At 46.2% G+C, this 20,593-nt stretch overlaps 1 long non-coding RNA gene across 1 annotated transcript; it reads left to right on the forward strand.

Moving 5' to 3' along the window:
• Nucleotides 1-6,801: 6,801 nt before the first annotated feature.
• Nucleotides 6,802-11,733, forward strand: LOC144119331 (uncharacterized). Its single transcript, XR_013312335.1, has 3 exons — nucleotides 6,802-6,837; nucleotides 7,962-8,018; nucleotides 11,434-11,733. It is a non-coding gene; the product is annotated as an uncharacterized LOC144119331 (long non-coding RNA).
• The last annotated feature ends 8,860 nt before the right edge of the window (nucleotides 11,734-20,593 follow it).

Genomic DNA, 20,593 nt, shown 5'->3' on the forward strand with positions numbered 1-20,593 from the left:
AAATGCAAAACTTTTGCCACCGAGTATTCTAAATGGTCTTCTAGAAGATCATCTGAGGATCCTACCTACAGATATAGCAATAGCCACTGACGCATCGCAATGCAATGAAAAAGCAGGTGTGGGAATATTTTGCTCGCATTTAGACTGGTCCTTTTCACTGCGCCTTCCCGATTTCACCCCTTTTTTTCAAGCAGAGTTTCTAGCAGTTGTACTTGCTCTACGCAAGCTAGACAACTCTATTACAGAAGCTGCAGTAATTACTGATTCTTTATCTTTGTGTTCGTCCCTCGCTGCACAAGTTGACGGTCCCATTTTAAATACTTTCTTATCCCTACTTCCTCCGCATTTGAGCCTTGTTCTTTTAGTATGGGTTCCCGGTCACAGCAGTGTGACAGTAAATGAGATTGCAGACAATCTCGCAAAGGCTTCCCTCAGCCGCCCCGCGTTGGCAATCATCCCGGCTACAGCCTATTTTACAGCATCTAGATTTCGGCGACGTGCGTTTTTAAGCACGCAAGACACATCACTTTTAACATCGGCGGATTATGAGCACCTTAAATATTATTGGAACAGGAAACATTATTGCTCTCGGCAGCTTGAAGTATCACTGACGAGGCTGCGCTGCCGCATCACCCCTCTAAATTTCAATTTACTCAAGTCGGGTTTGGAGCTCTCTCCCCTTTGTGCATTTTGCCGTGAGCCTGAATCTATAGAACATTTTTGGCTGTATTGTCGCCGATACAACTCTATGAGAAAAAGGTTCCTGGAAGTGCCCTTGCAGCATCTTGGCCTTATGTTGAGCAGCCCGCTCTTGCTATCATTTGGCGCCACCACATTTGGGTTCAGCCACAGATCTCTTAGTACCGCTGTTCTAAATTTCCTGATATAATCTCACCGACTGCCCTGCAAAGTATTCCAAACTTTTCTTTTCTATCAATTATTACATTTTGACTAAATCATTATTATTATTTCCTCTCTGTATTATTATTCTTATAATTTTGAAATCAAAACTCTCATCCCTTTTCTGTTCATGACGAAGAATTCACCGGTGTTGCGCTCCCACGTGCTTTTCCTTTTGGTTAACTGCGTTCAGGTGAATAGCCACCTGATTTTTGGCCGATCCCCCAGTGTGGGTATGTGCCATCTTTTGATAGGCAAACAACAGCAACAACAACGTTCTCGAGCTGTCTTCTTTTTATTGTCATGGTCTCGAGAAGGGCGCATGGCTACATTGTTCAATGAGCTAAAAGCTTGAATTAATTTAGAAATCAGATTCACGTCCTGATAGATTACACTGTGGCCTGAAAATGGAAGAACCTGCAAGTCCAGGCTTCACTAATTATTCTGCGTTCTTTTTCACTGCGATGTAGGTTACGTTAGTCGCCACCGTGTAGTATCGTGGGCTTTAGATAGGTTTCCGTTCGATGAATTTCCTCGAGTCTTGTATTTGTAGATGTGTACTTTGTTTCTGGCTATTATTTGGCACGTGACTAAAGGTTATGAACATTCATTTCTATTTCTTTATTTATTTATTCAAGCTTTTAACCAACTAATGACGGTAATTAAAGGTGAGGAAACAAAATGTACAAAACAATTACAAATACGGCTCTCATTGAAAAAAAATTCATTCCCAAAAACAAAATTGCAAATATCCAACCCGTTCCCGCAAAAATGTCCTAACACCAAAGACAAATTTTTCAACTTCAGTCCGCTCAACAACATAATTTGGCATTTTATTCCACATTTCAGTCACACGTGGAAAAAATGAATACTGGTAGACATCGCTATGTGTAATCATAGGTTGTATTACTCTACTATGGTTTTTTCGTGGGCAACGATTCAAAGGCGATTTCACATAGTATTTCGTTATAACTTTAACTTGCCTTGCATTATCTGAAAAAAAAAAGTTTCAATCTGTGATTTTGTCTTCTCATTCCTATTAATTCTAACTCACATTCTTGTAACATTTCTGCGACCGAATCAGTGCGGCGATATTTTAGAACATATAAAACGCGATGCAATCCGTTGTATTCTTTCCAGTTTCCCTTTGAAATACTTTTATTTGGGCTGTGTACAGCATTCTATAATTGGCCTTACAAGTGCCGTGTAGGCAGCCATTTTAATTTCTCTGGTCGCATTATTCCGCTTTCTCCTGAGAACACAAAGCTTCAGGTGAGCTTTCGAAAAGACGTTTTCAATGTGGCTGCGGCAATCAACATTATAATTTATCGTTACACCCAAGTACCTGGAGCTGTGTATCTCATCCCAAGCATACTTAATGATATTGTAATGAATGTTCATAGCATTCTGCTTTCTTGTTAAAATGTGTGTACATGTATTTTTGCAGTTTATTTCCATGCCCATTTCAGGCACCGTGAAAGTAATTACTGAAGACAGGTTTTTATTTTCACCTGATCTTCCGGGCAACCAATAGGACAATAAATTAAAAATCCCCCGCAAAAAGTTTGATCTCAACAGGCGATTCAAAGATAGCAGTAATATCATTTATATAGAACAAAAAAAGTGTGCCCAAAGCAGAGCCCTGCGGCACCCCTCACAGCACTTCACGCTTTTCTGATGCGCTCTTTCCTAATCTGATCACGATTTTCTAGATATGCTTGAATCGACAGTACGGAATCGGTATCCCTGCGACATAAAGGTGGTTCATCGTTTCACTCGACGAGTGAGCTTCGTCTCCGCGCCCCAACTATACATTTGCGACGATGAAGGTACATACATCGTTATGCCTACGTTCACGACCATGCCGAAATGTTTCGCCCAGTTTTGTATTCAGGTAGCATGACACTTCTCGGTACCCAATAATTGTAATCAAGATCTGCTGTACTAGAGACATGCACAAGAGGAAAGCTCAGGCGAGTATGGCGGATGGGGAAGTACATTAATACTGTGCTTGCGAAGAAATTTTGTCACGGTGAGAGCAGTGTGCCGACTTGAGCTATCGTGGAGAAAGCTCCATTGCCCAGATGCCCATAAGTCAGGGCGACGACATCGAAGTTCATCACGCATGTGTTGGAGCGCGCGGATATAAAACTCCTGGTTCACCGCCTGCTCTTATGGGATGAGCTCGTGGTGTATGACTCCTCTGGCATCGAAAAAAAACTATCAGCATCGTCTTTGTTTTGGTCTCCTGTCACCGCACCTTTCTCGACGCCGGAGACCTTACGGACCGCCATTCGGCACCCTGCCTTTTTGTTTCAGGATCGTGTTGAAAACACCCTGTTTCGTCTTCAGTAATGATGCTGTCGACGAATGCAGCATCCTTCTTTGCCTCGGAGAGCAAATCAGCGCTCACTGATGCCCGCGTGTGCTTCTGGTCCTGTGTGCGGGAGTGCGGCACAAGTATGGCATGCAGCTTTCGTTTCCACAGTTTTCACGCAAAATTTGGTGTTATGTTGTCTCACTAATGTCGAGAGAATCTGATAGCATGCGGAATGTAATAGTGCAGTCTTGCTGTATGATCTCCCTGATCCGAGTCCCATTGTTTTCATTCCGTGAGGTTTAAGGGCGCCCTTGGCTTGTGTAGTCTTCCCCCGACGTTCTCCCCGAAACGAACCTCTTGTGCCACTCGAAAACTCGCGCCCGCAATAATTTCTCGTTGCCGTAAGCGTCACAAAGGACCTCATACCTTTGTGTGGCTCTCTTGCCAAGCTTTTCACAGAATTTTATGTTTACACGCTGTTCGAGGTGGACGTCCATCTCTCCACATTCACTCACAGTAGAATGCGCAGACGACCAGTGACAACGTATTTTTCTGCATGGAGTGCCATCTAGCAGCTGCCAAGCAATTAAATTAAATTGCTCAGGTTAGCCCGAGGAGATGGCGCTACACACACACACACACACACACACACACACACACACACACACACACACACACACACACACACACACACACACACACACACACACACACACACACACACACACACACACACACACACACACACACACACACACACACACACACACACACACACACACGCACAAACATTTGCTTTCGGGAATCATTTCTAGAGAAGAAAATAAACCAGTCTCGAAACTTTACGGAGAAAAGTATTAATCAATAGCTTCTTGACGTTTTATTTTCACTAATGTAATATTCATGCGAGAACAATGCGTGATTTTCTCTATCACACGTAAACACTCATACACCACATTAGGCAATTTGAGGCTACTCGAAATTTGATGAACAGATATCACTTATTGAAAACTTCGCAGCTGAAAAGGTTCAGCGCATTTACAGAGAGCAGTCATTATCAGCCGCGGTGAAAATTTGTGACAGCGGATCTGCTGGTTTGTTGTGGTCTCCACTTGAATCCGCAAGAATCCTGATGCTTTTTTGTTTGTTGTACTGTTACCAGCAGGGTACTTACTGGTTTTCTGCTGGTCGCAGCAGGTCAGCTGCGGGTTGTACGGGTCCCTGCGTTGCACTTACTGTTATTCTGTTGGGGCTGAACTTACCCCATTTTGGTTCTTGTTTCAATTCCGTGTCTGCTAGTCCTAACAGGGAGCGAATCAGAGTGTCGCCCGCAATTTTTTCGGGTTCTGTTCGGGTTGACAACTTTCGGTTTTACTTCCGGGTTCGGCTCCTGAGCGACATTCTATTCCGAATACAACCGGTTCAAACGTGTTCAGTACCAACAAAAAACTTTGAGCTTAGATTGGCCTGACCCCTTTTTAGTTTTTTTTGGGACATCGGTATGTAAAAGAAAAAAATGGCAAGATTCTTTATTGGAAGATCTTCTAGCTTTACCCACTTTAACTACTGTCCGCGACTACAAGATACGAACTTACGGTAAGACCCTCAAAACAAAAATGAACTCAAACTTAATGTAAATCGCTGTGTATTCGCTGCAATCCAATTGATGAGGTACATAACGCGAAAAGCTGGTGAATTGTACATCTACAAAACCCTCCAGCTTCAACAGTTATCATAAGTGTATTTAGATCCATGTAAAAACAGAACCACTTTATTCCCTCTGAAACAAACTTCTTAACACCTCGAATAAGGACCGCGTAGCAACGCCATTATATCGAAGGCGAATTCCTAATCTTTCAAGCTGCTACCTTTATGAAGTTCATATAATCGATCAATCATCCTACTTATTTACCTTGAGAAAGAAATGTGAATTGTACATCATGTAACACATTTGACTATTCTTCATTTCCCATTGACACATTGCTTTCAGTGTCATAGAAACTGCGTACAAATGTTATGCGAACGTTATAAGCTATCTCACGCTGGTACGTGAGGGCTGGCTGAGGTTGCACGTGGCAACCTAATATAACGTGGCAACCGAAATAATAGTAAAAAGGAAGGAAAAGATTTTTGCTCGCCCCGGGATCTGCCATCGATACTGAAGCACCTGAGCTGGGGCAGCAGAAATAAAGGATAGCAGGAAGAATGGAGAAATTAAATTAAAGAGGTGAGGGGACAGGAAGAGAGGATAGGGGAGAAGTAATATATACAAACAATTTACACAATAAGTATTGTATCCAGGTTGTTCGCGTGATTAGTTCATTTTAGAAGACTTAAAACACACGCAACTATGGTCTCACATCAAACTATTGTGCCCGAATTCCTTTCAAGTGAATTTGTCTGATTTTGCTTCGGCTCAATGACAAAATAATATCTGATGCAACTTTGACTGAACTCGACCTAGGAATTGCCCCTTTGGGAACAAAATTAAGAAAAGATGATGAAAATGAAGCCGATTCGAAGAAAGCGGTCAAGAAACATTCAGTACGTTATCAGTCGTATTAGCATAGCGGGTGGGTAAGCTGGCAAAAATTGGGCGCCGACGCAATCATGGTGACGAATTTCCAAGCTGTATTTGTGAAATAAGCTCTTGTTGTTATTGGGGATATGGACCGAGATTGCCATCGCACCATGTTCGTGAACGGAATAGAGGATCACATCCAAATCTTATAATCAGATCGCGTCGCAGCCACATATACGCCCACTGCTATTGCACAACACGTCTTTATAAAAGAAAACCACGAGTTCCAGGCAGCTCAACTTTGAACATTGATTCCTGTTATAAGCAAACATGTAGAAGTTTTGTTATATTACGAGACGAATACAATATTCGCCATATATGGAGTGCCCGTTGTACTTAATATCTTGTGTTTTCTCTGCATTTCTTTCTCTCTTACTGCTAAAGCTGTCATTGCTTCGTGCCAGGCCCGTCCGAAATGTCTGCGATCCTCAAAACGTGGGCCATTTCTTCATTCCTTATACGAAAGCTAGTGGGTTGAAACCCGTTGCTAGCCTATGCTGCTCGTGGCAGATGTCTGGCCCACAGTTCATTCCACCCCTAACCAGTTCGGTACAGGAGGAAATATGTGGACACTACTTAAAAATATCTGCAGTGATGCATGAGATCACAATTCGAACCCTTCATGCATGGATGCTTTGAGCTCTTTTGACATGGCCTAAATTAAATGTGCCAGTCAAGACCTGTTTTCTAGGTCTATTGCTAGTTACCAACTTCGGTAACAGCTGTAGATAGTCTCCCGTACTGCGCTGTATAAAAGCGGCAAATTCCTAGTCTACCGTTGGTCTCTTATCATACATGACCGGATGGGTTCATTCTTTCGTTACTTTATGCATACTAAAATCTAGTAGACACAATTATCCCGCTTCAAAAGCCATATGTAAAATATCTACGAAGTTGGCAGAACTAGAAACTGTCGCAAGCCTCGAACTGACACGTGTCGCTGTGAGCTGTTGGTTAAAAGGCAGGCTGCTGCCGCAGGTTTTTTCATCTTGCACTGAACTTAGGGGTGACCCGCTTCGCAGCAACATCTTCAACGGTGAGAACTTCGTAACATATGGGTTTAGAAGGCTTCGCTACACCATGAATGTTAACTGCACTTAATGATGAAAATAACTGTGCATGCTTTGTTCCAGAAAGTTCCCAAGTTGTCTCAGTCAGAGCTTCCATAAGCACGCAACGAACACAAAACGACGCAGCTGCACATTTCACAACGTTAGATTACACCAAAGAGAAATTATTGCAGGTTTCAATGACCAGCACCTGTAGTAGTACCAAATGTGATGGCTAAGAAAGTTCCACGCTCCACTAAGGACCAGAAACTTCTCGGACTTCGGAATCTAAGACCCGGACTTGAACCGATTTCATTTCGGTGAAACGTATCTCACAAATCTGTAATCAGCGAACAGAAACAGTCTGTCAGCCCTTATAAAAATCGTGTATTTACATTTTATAGGCTATAGGCTTCTACAGGCTTCTTGCAGGCTCTATCGACATCCTATAGATATCTCTTTTTGCCTACCCTGTCTATGGTCAGTCTGTAGACAAAAGTCTACTAAATGTGTATGGCCATAATCTATAGATTAGTCTAAAGTCTACTAAAAGTGCATGGACATAAATCTATAGATTATTTAAAGACAATCTATAGGATTTCTATTGCCTATCGACTGTTCTCTAAAGTTCGTCCATATGGTTCTAACGTTATCTCCATATACAGAAGCCTATAGACAGCCTATAGACTGTCTCATGGTCTTTTTGTAAAAGAGCGGCCACTAGAGAGTCAGCTCTACAAGAAGAATGAAGTTCACTCCCTCATTTCAAGTGTAAAGGGTTACAGTTGCAAACAACGAGTCAAATTTCTTGTGGACCTGAGCATAAAAAGCCTTCCAAATTGAACAAACCAGCGTGGAGCCCCGCAGTTTTGTATTTCACCAACGCATTTGAAGAATGCCGCAGTAGGCGGAAATTTACTCTGAAATCGTAATGCGTAACACTTACTTTGGAGTAGCATAGCCAATAGAGCGATGGTTCTTTGTAAAAGTGCTCTTCTTTCAGAGAATAGAAGTTTATTACAAGTGGTTTTTATTTGAACAAATGACCCCCATGATCACTACATCGACTTGTACCTAGTCTCCTCTCACCACAGTCTTTTCATATCGACAGCCATGCAGCTGAAAGCACTCCTTGTTGGCCTAGCCATCTTCGGCTTCCTTTTGACAGGTAAGACGCCCCATTTATAAAGAAGTGGCATAATTGGCACAAGCGACCACCTATTTTTGTTATGTCCTATTCGCTTCCGGCATTGAGGGGGGGGGGGGGGGTCGAAGTAGAAGCGCTTTCTGCAGCTGAGCACGAGCTAAAGGTTCCGATTGTGGGCGATTTCGCCCACGCTTTATTAGGGACGGAACACAAAAGCGGCTGTGCACCATACTTTTTCGGTGCGTCCTAAGGATTCCAATGGGTCCAAATTTATCCGAAGCCCTCAACCCGAAAACTCAAAGCTCATGTAATAATTTCCAGAGTGTATACTCTTCAGTTGTTTTCCTCGTTTCACCACAATCTTTCTTTTCACACGCCAGCAGTGGTTTCGGAACTAAAGTCAATGAGCGTGTTTTAGTTTCGTAGATAACACTTTAATTACGGCGAAAACGTACCCACTGGTATTTCTTTTCATATAAGGCGACGTCTCACAGTTTCAGCTTTAACAAACAGTGGCACCATAAATTCAAGCGACGCTGACAAGCTGCGGTCATTTCTGCGAGATCATGAAAAGCCCTATTGATTGACAAAAATGAACGCGTGGGTAACTCAATAGAACCAGAGTTACTATGTCAAGCGGTGACGTATTCAAGCGGTGCCTTTCTATGTAGATTCCACCCAGGTCTCCTCAGCTATATATTTATGACGCAAAGCTCTGTAGTCCGCTGCAAATACAGTCCGCTTTACTGTTTTTTAACTGTCATCTACCCCATCACTTGTTTTGTTATATGAATAATCACCCCGACCAGCTGTGATAATAGGAGTACGCTTTATCACTCTCTTGGGTATAGCAGAAGTTTGATAAAACATGGATATGTGCATCGGTAATCTCACTTTTCTATTCGTATTTGATTCGGTTTCTAGCTATACAGTGTTAGTATTCTATTTCGTATAAAACGTACACTATTTGCATTTGGTTTGCTTTCAAATAGCTATGTTTGCACAACCCTACAAAACAAGACCTTTTGCCGAAGCTTTGCCTAGCGGACTAAGGCTCCCATTAACCAATCTTTTTTATTTCTAATATATGGCACTGCGAGCCACGGCGGTGGGCTCAGTGATTATGGCGCTTGGCTTCTGACCCAAAAACACGGATTCAATCCCGGCCGCAGCGTTCGCATTTCGATGGAGGCTAAATGCTAGAGTCCCGTTTATTGTGCGATGTCAGTTCATGTTAAAGAACCCCAGGTGGTCGAAATTTCCGGATCCCTCCAAAATGGTACCCCGTTCGACTGATTCGGTTCGGATCATTAAACCGCCATAAACCATAAACCACATGGTCGTGCTTTTTATCGATTTATTCGGGTCATGTAAACAAAGATCTTTGTTTTGTGAACCTATAGAATTGTTATACGTAAATTGTGAAATGTTGCACAGCGGTAAACAAAACTTCGTAGTTTAACTTGCAACCACAGACATCGCCCAGCACACCTGCACTTTGAACGATCATGTTGTTGACCTAGAAAAGAAACTTCTGTTGACTTTCATGCTTATATGCCCTGCGTGAAGCCGATCCTAAGGCTGTCGATAAAATGATAGCATAATGATGGTACTGAAAGTAACAAACCAGCAACTGGCGCATCTTATTCTGAAGCGTTGGAAAAAATATTTCGTGTTTGTATTCAGCTCAATTAAAAGATCCTTCACTGCGCGTTAGAGGCAGACGATACTTAAAAAAACAAGTTACTCCGGCATCGCAAAACCGCGGAAATAAGAACGCATCAGTGCTATAATCGCGTTGACAATAACTTTTACGCAGATTACAGGAACCTGCACCTTTTTGCAGCAGGCGAATGCACCGTTAAAAAAATTGGCGTGCCTGAAGGCTACGTATGTTGATTAGTGATGCACCGTCCCGACCGCTAGGGGGTGCCAAGACGGAAACCTAAACGCACGTGTGTGTTTTGCTGCCCTCGGTCCTCTCTGGCACTTCGTCACCTGCGGCAGCGACGATCTTAATCGAGCCCCGATTACATAAGACCTTTAGTTTGATAAGTTTACTTTTATTTATTTCTCTCAGACAATATGCGAGTGTGTACTAACTGCGGGGTCTGCACGAAAAACAGGGGCCTTCATTCGATTTATATCTGGCTATTGGCTTTTGCGGATATTTCGTTTCCTTCCCCCGTGCGCCACTGAATTCTCAGAAGATTTCCTATACTGAGTATGTCCCGCTCGTCACGAAAACCCAGTTACTACTTGGCCTTCTTTCCTCATTAACGCGCTGTACGATGGCAAGGTACCAGGAGCAGGTAGTCAATCGACTCGGCTGGTTGCAAAGACAGCATCCGAACGTGGCTTTTAAAATTCCGCACAGAATTCAGAGCATAGAGTTAGGTTGGGCGTAGCTTTGGCGTGACAGTACTTTCATCTGATTCATCGTGCAGACTCTGGAAACTGTGTTTCGTGTCAAATTCATGAGTCCTTGGGACATTTTATCCCAATTTCTCATGTACCCCTGCGAAAGGATGCTGTTGGCCGCTTGAGGGACGTGTGTTACACGAGGCCATTGCCACCGGACCTAATACCCGGGAGTTCGCCAGAGGCTTGCTAATCTCTAAATGCAAATCGGGTGCAAACATCCTAAGCAACGCGGGTCTCGATTCACAGCTGCGATCCGACACATATGTGACGTGCTTGTATAAATCGGCAAAAGAGCTACTACAGGGGCTAGATGGAAATACTGTACATCCTTGAGCGCTTCGTCCTGTGTGTTCGTCCCTTTCTGTACTTTCCTAGTGCTTACCAACACTCTCAAGGATATATCAGCACTTTTCTTAAATATGTCATGTCATGCCCCTCTTTCCTTCCTTCTCCCCCCTTCCGCAGTGCGGAGTTGTTCAGAGAACTATTACAGCCTTTTACAGCCAATGCCGTTATATGGAACTTTCCCTGGCGAATGTTCCCCTTGCACGTGTAAACTCAGCCTTTCATAAACTCTGCAGGTCATAGACTCTTCTGTAGGCCTCAAGCGCAATGCACCTGCAGCCGCATGACGACAGCTATCACCGAATTTAGCACGTAGCGCAGCAGAGCGTAAACAATTACAATTTCATTTTCTTAACGAACCGTGTGGTTAAATTTATTGCCCTGTATTCGACAACTGCAGCGACGCGGCACACCGGCCACAACTAATAATGAAAGGCCGTTAGGAAGTTCCAAAAACAAACAGCGGTCGAGGCAGTGGTATACTACTGCCTCGGAGGTCAGTGCTCTGGAGCCCCGTAGAAAACAACCGATCCGAAGTTTGCAGTCTGTACAGTCCAACGGCGCTAGTTCACTCTAGAAGCGGGGTAGCTAACACGGCTAATTCCAAGCCGTTTCGAGCGCTAGCTGGTTTGGCGCCACCTACCCTTTCCACCTGTCTTGTTTTCAGAGAGCGGAGCCGCGCCGACCGTCGATGCCGCCTACGCCGACGCCAGGGCAGAGCCCCAGGCCACCGAGCGCGTCCAGGAGGGGCCCCAGGATGCGGAAGGCCGCATCAGCGAGGCCTGCATGGCGTCCCTGTGCGGTTAGCCCCGTGGCGCCGCACCTTGAGTGTTCGCACAACACGCGCCAGAGATGTTACCGAGCAAACGCGAAGACAGCACCCATGGGAAGCACTTGGCTTCGGCTGAAGGGTGCTGCGATCGCGTAAGGCCTGCTAACACCATTGCTGTGAAATAAAGGAGTGTTACGAAAATTCAGGCTTGTGAGGAACCTTGCTCTCGATAGCAGAGTTGATAAGCTGGATTTTTTGCATTTCTTGAACAAGTGGCATGGCATTATTAGCGCGGTCTAAGAGCCTCCCTCCGCCCTCAACATATCGGTTGCGTCGCTGAAAGCAGAGAGAATAATTCTTAGAGCCCTCTATGAGTCTCTTACAGATGATGCGCCACCATAACGACTACGCTTGTGAATCTACGTTGCTTGTTTCGCGTCTTATTCTTTCCTGCTGCAAATAAGGAATGTATCTCACATGCTTTCTCGCCGACAGTGAGTATAATTGAAACGTCCACAAGTATACTGCAGCTAATGAAAGTGCATAAAGGCTACATTTCAAAGGCACAGATCATACGTATCGTTTCGTGACGGTGAACCAACCGTCGTCGATGTATGAGGAGACTGAAGTGCTTCTTAAACGAGCTGTTTGTGTGGCAGTCTTGCGCCCACAAATAACTGGACAACTCGGCGGTCGCGATACATACAAATGTGCTCTGCAGCCGTAAATGCACAGCCAGCTTCTTACGGCCGCAATTAATTTTAGAACTGCCAAGGAACCTTCAAAATAAGGCGCCATATTCAACTGCATTAATCGCGTACAATGTGAAAGCACTTGCATGTAGCTGCGATAATTCGAGATAAATCTTGTCGCATCTCGTGCCACAAACAGAATAAAAAACCCGCGTTCCGAAGGTCATGGGCATGAACAAACACTATAGTGATTCGCCAGCAGTATTGTTATGCACATTTATATCTCACGTTATCTTTGTTTTAGCCTTTATTAAACAAAGCTCGCATGTGCCGGGGGTTTTGGAAATGTGTAGTTCTGCAGACTCCTTGTACCGTGGTCACAGCTGTGGTGTAAAAGGGGCCACATAGGCACAGAACTCTCTGTGGACACACACCGAGACCGACCCTCGTTGAAGAGATGGTTATCTCGAGTCAAGGGAAAGTTGAACCGATGGTTCAGCCAAATACAAAAGCCACGGCGAGTACAAAGGAAGATCAAAAGTGCCACAAGGGCTTTCAAACAATTCTCAAGAGCAAGTTCGCGGGTCCTTTTTAAAAGTTAAGTTTTCAGAACAAAGCGCTGCAGCTGGCAGCATGAAAGCTCAAACTGCTGCTCACTCCGGATTTCTAACGCGTTTTGTTGCATAAACCAGGCCGAATTTTCATCATTATACGTGTTCCATCCGCAACGTCAATGGTATTGCAGCGTTTCTCTTTGGAGCAAGAGCTAATGGCTTGTTCTGCCTAGCGCATTACAAACAGGCGAATGCTGGGTCACTGACCTAGCCAAACATAAATGGAAATGACGGTTCAGGTCCAATACGCGACCCTTGTTCTCAGTAAGACTGTCTCGGAAAAGGGAAGACGCTTACATAGCTTACAGGATTCTTCGTGATCTTTTACCATAGATTGGGTCAACTGTGCTTTATTCATGTTCAATGTGTCAGGCGGTGTTTGGATAATTAAGGACTCTACACGTAGCCTTGTTACGCTGGTTCTTTTCTTGTGCATCGATTGCCGCCACACCTGAGCTCATCTCATCGCCGGTTGTCTGCACATGTTCCCCAATCGCATTCTTTCATGCCCGGTTGTTCTTGACATTGCATTGATGATTTTTGGAGCGTCGGTGGAAGTTCCTGGTTTCCCCGATATAGATGGAGGTGCAGTCGTTGCATGGAATTCGGTAAAGCACACCAGGGAACTTGTCATGTGGCAGGGGATCCCTTACATGGATAATTTTGGCTCGGAGCTTGCTTGATGGCACGTGTGCGATGAGCACTCCGAGCTCTCAGAATGTACACGAGAGGGTATCACTGACTTCAGTCACATAGGGAATCGCCGCACGCGTCATCGTTTTAGCTGTTGGCTGTCGTGCTTCTCACGAGTGTTCGAATTTTAAGAGCGTTAGCTATCACTACTCACGTTTGTCAAGGACGTGTCCGTCTGCAAAGAAGGTAAAATTGACCAAAACAGTAAAAACATGACCCCACTATACCACCTAAAAACAGTGGGCGCATAGTGCCTTAGATAATAACTATGCTTTCGATCCGCTATATATGTGCCACTATAGCGGCCATAGAAGTGTGACCCCTCCTGGACCACCATTTGCATAAAATTTGCAGGCCACCTGTTTGACGCAGAATGTTCGAAGTGATGTCAAATGACATGGCATGTTCCTGAGAATAAAATTACTATTTGAGATGAAGCGCAAAATATGTGTGGGATTCGCAACCACTACCTTTCCGCCCCCAAACCGTGCATTCCGAGGGCCTTCAGACGGCCATTACGGCCGAGCGGTTTGTCGCAGGGGGTTGCGGATACTGTTAAGTGATTCGCTGTGTTGACATGCACACGTTTAAGAAAATTAAGTGATTTAACGAGTACATATATATACCGGATATAGATAAGGTGGCTGTAAATCACAATAGTGCGAAATTCATGTGGTAGAAGGCGCCGCTTGTGTCTTCTGTTGGGCATGAACAAACACTACAGTGATTCGCGGCAGTATTGTTATTCACATTCACCTCTCACGTTATTAGGAATGCTGACGAAATCAGCACTGGGAACATACAGGATCTTTAAGCAGGTAATTATCAAAGAAAATGTTGCCACAGTACCGAGAAATCCAGTGGCGCCATACCGCGGCCGTACTGTTTTAGACAGGACTTGCCATTCCTTGCGCACTCGAGGGGCTAGGGTATTCGCCTTCTTCCTCGCTCGAGCTCCCTGCTGTCTTGCACTCCCAGCACGTCTAATTAAATCTGGTTTGAGTGCTTTGCCCGTTTGTCGGTGACATATTTGGTGGACCCGCTGGATAACGGTCCATGTACGCTGACATTGAGGACACTCTTTACGTCAGTTCTCAACTCGTGGCTACAACACCAGTCCACAAGGCGAGCCGCCGCCTGCGTGGCCTACAGCCAGAGTTCGGCCAACTCGCGAGACCAGCAAGGGCCCTGACGTCCGCAACGGCTAGCCAGACAAGTAAGCATTCCAGGAATGCCCCGCCGTTCATCCTTCACACGCCTCGGTCGCCCCATCATTCCACAATGAGAGGTTTGAGGACGTCGAAGACTGGTTGGCCAGCTTTGTCCGAGTGGCGGGTTTCAATGAGTGGGACGGTGAGCGCAAGCTGCGCAACGTCTACTTTGCGGTGCAGGACTCGGCTAAAACGTGGTTTGAGAACCACGAAGCTTCCTTTACCACCTGGGAGGCTTTTCGTCGAGAGCTGGTAGCGACATTTATCAGCAGCGAAAGAAATGAGAAGGCTGAAAAAGCCCTGCGCTAAAGAACACAGCAGCCGAATGAGAGCGTCGCGATGCTCATAGAGGACATGACGCGACTGCTCAATCGGGCCGACCCTGCTATGCCCGAAGCCCAGAAGGTACGCCACTTAATGCGTGGCGTAAAAGAGCAGCTATTTGCTGGACTGGTCCGTGACCCGCCACGAACAGTGTCCAACTTCACCAAGGAGGCAATGGGTATCGAGCGCTCTCTGCAGGAACGGGGCGCCCACTACGGACGTCAGGCTACTGTAGCAGCCGCTTCCCAGTGCACATCTACGTCGCTGCCCGCTGAGGAACTTCGGGAGCTTGTAAGAAGCCTTGTGCGCGAGGAACTGGCGAAACTTCGCTTTGAAGCTCAACATGTCAGCGTCGCTGCCGTAACGGACGTGGTCCGCGAAGAAATCCGACGAGTTGCGCAGCCACCCCAGCTCCACACCCGGCGCCCTCCGTTATGACGTACAGCGAGGCGCTACGAAGTCCCGGGCCAGCGATGCGAGCTTTTTCCCCCGTCGCTCCTGTGCCATACCTGCAGGAGCCAGTCGCAACTGTACCCTCCGTGCTGCAGGAGTTCAGGCCACCCGTGCGCAAAGCGCAGGTTTGGCGTACGCCAAACAATCGGTCGCTCTGTTACCTCTGCGGGGAGCCCGGCCACATCCTCCGCCACTGCCCCTACCGCAGAATGGGTTTAAGGGGGTTTTCACCTGACGCACCTCGACCACGCTACTGTGAAAGACCACGGGTTATCGAACAGTACTTGGCTAATAACGTGCAATCTTCGACCTCGCAGCGACGCTAGTCCTGATTGCCATCCGCAAGGCGGTTCTCTTCGCCCCGCCGCCCGTCATCATCTGGGCCAATTCAGAGGCACGTCCCCACGTCGGGAAAACTGAAAACAGCGTCCTCCGGGGGTAGGGCTGCCGCTACATGCTTGTCTTAACTCAGAACACAGTTTCTTCTACTGTCAACGAAGACCAACCAAATCCTGAATTCACCTCAATCTCTGGGCAAGGCGCAAACAGCTGGGCGTGTACATCACTCAGCATCCTTCAGACCAGAATGCACGAACGGAACTTCATAGAGTCACCGCTAAAGCCCGTCGGTATTCTAAACGCCTTCTGCACAAGCGCTGGACAGAGTGGTGTTCTCAACTCAGTACTCATATCGGCAATCGCCACTTGTGGTGTGTATTTCATTCCATGGAACGCAAGCCATCCGTCAAAGACTATGCCGAGAGTATTCGTCTTGCCCTTCGTCTTTCTCCAGATGAATTTGCTTCGCAAGCTGCCCTTCAGTTTTTTTCCGAATTAAGACTGTTCACCTGCACCTGTTCCGATCAGTTACAAACATGAGCCAGAGGATACGATAACATGCCCGTTCACCATGGCTGAGCTTATAGCTGCAATTGAAGACATCCGCCCTAAAACTGCACCTGATCACGACGATGTACCTTATGCCCTATTCCGGAATCTGGACGGTGAAGCATTGACTTCATTTCTCAGAATTTTTAACGAAATCTGGGCATCCAGTGAGATGCCACCAGATTGGAAACATTCAGTAGTAGTTCCAATACCAAAGCCTGGAAAATCACCCACAACTCTTGGGGCCCTACGACCGATTTCTCTTGCCCCAACTATTTGCAAGTTGTATGAAAAACTGCTTGCCACTCGAATCTCCTGGTGGCTCGACCATCATCAGAAATATTCGTCTTCCCAAATTGGTTTCCGAACAGGATACGAAGCTGAAGATGGTCTTGACCACTTTGCCAACGACGTGATACGTCGTTCACCTTACAGTCGTCTCGTTCGCACAGTCCTGGCAACAGATATCACGAAGGCCTACGACAACATTCTTCACGAAGCCATTCTCAACACTATGTCATCACTTGGCATACGTCGAGCAATTCATGCTTTTCTCTCACAAAGGACATTTTCTATCCGTGTTAATGGTAAACCAAGAGGCCGCTTCATTTATAATCGTTTAGTACCACAGGGCTCAGTTTTAGCCCCAACTCTATTTAACATCGCATTCATTCCTCCGATACACTGTCTTTCCACCCTTCCTAATGTTGAAGTTCTGGCATATGCAGGCGATATCACTCTCTGGTCCACAAATCGCTCAGCTCAGGTGCAGCAAGACTCTCTGCAAAATGCCCTCAATCTTCTACACAACTTTCGTGCCAACACTGCCCTCAACCTCTCCAAATCCTGTTACGTTCATGTGGGCAATAAAGCTGGTCGCCGTATTTTCAAATCCACTCCGTTCGTGCTTCCTGTTGACAATGCACCACTTCCTGAAGCGGAACATACCAATGTTTTGGGCCTGCACGTTCATGCTCCAGGCAGAAGCACGGCTTGGTGGTCAGCTATGCGCCAGAGTGCTATAAACACACTTGTCTTCATCCGCAGAATAGCCAATCGCTCTGGAGGTGCCCACTCCGATACAGCTCGTCGACTTGTTCGTGCTGTCTTTCAACCTCGGCTCCTATACCAGGCTCAGTTTCAACAGCTTACGAAACGACAGTGGTCTACAGTTGAAGCACTCAACCACGAAGCCATGCGAGTCATTGCTGGCCTACCCCGAGCAACTCCTATTTGTCTGCTGCAGGAGTATGCGCAGCTCAACACACTGGAGGATTTAATTACCCAGCGACAAACCGATAGAGCACGGAAAGTTTCTCTTCGTCCGATGTTCGAGCCTCAACCACCTCCATGGGACTACTGTCATATTACATCAAACAAGCCTGCTCGTCATAAGAAGTCGGAGTTCTCCCCTCTGCCGTTACCACCAGTTTTTTCTACGCCACATGATGCCTGTATCCTTTACACAAATGTCTCCATAACCCCAACGGGGGGATCAACTGCTTTTATAAGCCCGACACACCTTCAACTCTACAGCCGCCAGACCTACTGTACTGAAAATTCATCACCTCTTCCCTTGGAGCTCCAAGCGATTTTAAATGCCATAGCAGCTTTACCTGACGACCCTCCTTATAACCAGGCACACCTATTCAGTCATTCCCAAGAAGCTCTCAAGCACCTAAAGAAAGTGCGTGGTACCCTTCGGGTTTCCCAGGACATACATGCTTCTTGCAAATCTTACCCGGTCCCCATACTGATACACTGGCTTCAAGCACGCATCTGACATGTCATCTCGTTTAGCGAACGTACCGCAAACACCTCCTGCCTCTTTGCCACCAGATCCACTTCTGACACATTTAACATCTTCAGCCTCCCTCAGGCGGCGTACACGTGCTCTTATTCCCCCGTGTACCTACCCCCTTCCTCCCAACCTATCACGGATGGAGGAGGTCTCTCTGAGGCGGCTGCGTGTCGGAGTGGCCGTTACGCCTGCAGTTCGCCACCAGTGGCAAAGTGAGAAGATTCCTGCGCCGAAAAAATGCCCCCACTGCGACACGCCCGCTTCTGACACCACTGTTGACCACCTATTGTGGACTTGCCCAGGAACTTCGCTGGTGCGCGCTCGCGTTCTGGAGGATGCAGGCCTGTCCTCAACCAATGACTCCGATTTCAACTTGTGGATAACGAAAAACATTTACGCCCGAGGATTATGTGACTTTTTACACCTTACTGGACTCCATGCCTTTTTGTAACCTATTAACGTAATAACGTTCATTAATGGCATCACGTTTTATGCCGTGCGGCACATTTAGCGTAGTAAATAAAAATAATAAACGCACCTCTCGCAACGTATATCCTGGCATAGCCCAGCTAAACCTCTGCCAATTTTTAGCGGTGCTGAGTACTCTCTTATGGACGGGCCGCGCCTGTTGCTCAGCCGTGAGCAGGAGCGCACATGTTCTCACTTTCCCATTCGTACGTGCGTCCCCCTGCCGTCGCGGGTTTTGAGTGTGAGGCTGCTCGGATTACGCCCGTAACTCCAGGAATCTTCGCTTTGCCCTAATTCGACGAGGCATGCTGCTCAACTCGGGAAGCTACGGTCTAAAACGTTAGGGATCCAGCGCAAGCCTGTGGAAACAACGGTAAGTAAGGAGAGACGTTAAGGGGGAAGGGCGTGTTAAAGTTTATTTTTAAAATCACGGATTGGAGCTAGGTGAGCAAGCCGCTTTCGATGGCTTTAGAGACAGTCACATTGATACTACTCTGCCCAGCTTCACATAACTTGAGTAGATAGAGAAACCCTATAATGAAAAAGCAGAGAATTTACCCGACGTTTAAAAACCGCTGGCATCTTACTCTGCGTGGAAAAGGGAACATGGCAAATAAAGACGGAAGGAAAGGAGTGCGGGAAAAGTTAAATTAAAGAAAAAGAAAGGAGAACATAAATTTCGGCCACTAAATGCCTACTAAGGTGCATCGGCGAGAAATAATTTACCATATGAAATGATGAAGAGCATAGTCTGATAAATGATCTAACAAACTTAACTGCTAGAAGAATGCATGAGTGCAACATGCAAGCTATGCGAGCGCGTTGACGGTTTGTTCTACTTGCGAGGTTTCTGAGCGCTTGTATACGCCTATCTGAGTTTATGTCACATCGAATACGTACGCACAGTTGAACGATACGTAGAAGAAGCTACCACAGCGCGCCAAACCTGGTCATAATATGCAGTGGCTTATGTTGTCGTTGCGGCCACTTTTTTTTCATATCCAGAAATGATGAGATGCCCGCTCCTCACTTGTACCCATTTCAATTATGGCACTGCTGGCAGCCCCAAGACATTTGCAGGAAGCAAGCTGAGTTGAAGAAATTAAGTGTCCTAATTGGGAATTGCGCCTAAAACCATGCCGGAATTTCCAGCCTGTGCAGTTCAACTTCGAAACTGATCCTGAAACACTTTATTTTCCAAGTCTACGTCGAAAACACTCTTTAAGACCTCAAGGACTTGATGGGTTTTATGCCTGTTTCTTTAGAGATCATTTGCTAATTAATACCCCGTTTTAAGGCTGCGATTTCATGCAGCCTATGAAATCGTTTCTAAGCTGTTGTCTTTTTTTCGCATTCGTTTTTTTCGCGCCATCCGAAGGAGCCCAGTGGGGCGGAGGCGGCCATGGCATCACATGGCGGGGATCTGCCAGTCATCAGGGACGTCCCGCAGTGCAGTGCGTCATCATCGCTCAGTGGGGACGACTCAACTATCGTCGCCTCTGGCGAGGAAGTGGCTGACATGGCGGAAATGGACAACGATGTCTTCAAAGTGGTGAGTCATCGGAAGCACCGGACAGTCGGCATCCCAGTGATAGTTCAGCCAAAAGAGAAAGGTGTTGACTTCAGAAAGTGGAACCCTATCAGGCTGTTCGATGATATTAAAGTACTACTCGGATCTGCTCCGATTCGCAGTCGCTTCACAACGCAAGAGGCTCTTCATCTAGATATCTCAACGAAAGAGCTAGTAGACATTCTTCTGCTGTGCTCTCAGATCGGTGGCATACGAGTTCAAGCCCGGTTGCCACACTCCTACATGACTAACACATATGTTATAAGGGGAGTACCAGTGTGGTATTCGGAAAGTGCCCTTCTTGACTACTTGAAACCGCAAGGAGTTCTGCACGTGAGACG

The sequence above is a fragment of the Amblyomma americanum genome, chromosome 2 (genome assembly GCF_052857255.1).
Source record: "Amblyomma americanum isolate KBUSLIRL-KWMA chromosome 2, ASM5285725v1, whole genome shotgun sequence".
Taxonomy (NCBI): domain Eukaryota; kingdom Metazoa; phylum Arthropoda; class Arachnida; order Ixodida; family Ixodidae; genus Amblyomma; species Amblyomma americanum.